This window comes from Littorina saxatilis, unplaced genomic scaffold, assembly GCF_037325665.1.
Source record: "Littorina saxatilis isolate snail1 unplaced genomic scaffold, US_GU_Lsax_2.0 scaffold_360, whole genome shotgun sequence".
NCBI lineage: Eukaryota > Metazoa > Mollusca > Gastropoda > Littorinimorpha > Littorinidae > Littorina > Littorina saxatilis.
The window spans coordinates 22,797-23,147 of record NW_027127504.1 but is presented as its reverse complement, the minus strand read 5'-3'; positions in this window follow the sequence as shown (position 1 = coordinate 23,147).

Below are 351 nucleotides of genomic sequence, written 5' to 3'. Positions count from 1 at the left end.
GAGGACCCTTCCCACAGCTAGCTAGCCATTGACGGACTACAACGGACTGACTGGTCTTTAGTTATAGAGATGTAAAGGTTGAAGTATTGCTCCGGGACTTCCAGCCTGTCCCGTTCTGACACAAAAAGAGACAGACAGAAAGACAGAAAAAGAGAGAGACAGAGAAAGATTGAGAAAGAAAGCCAGAGACACAGAGACTGAGCTAGAGCTGGAGTTCGTGCATGCGTTCGTGCGTGCGTGTATTGTATTGGAGTTCGCATCCTACAAGTCACCGACTTTCCTTTGGCCTTTTAATGCAAAAGCAGTTCTGCGGAATAAGGCATTCGCAGAACAATGAACCGCCGAGAGACA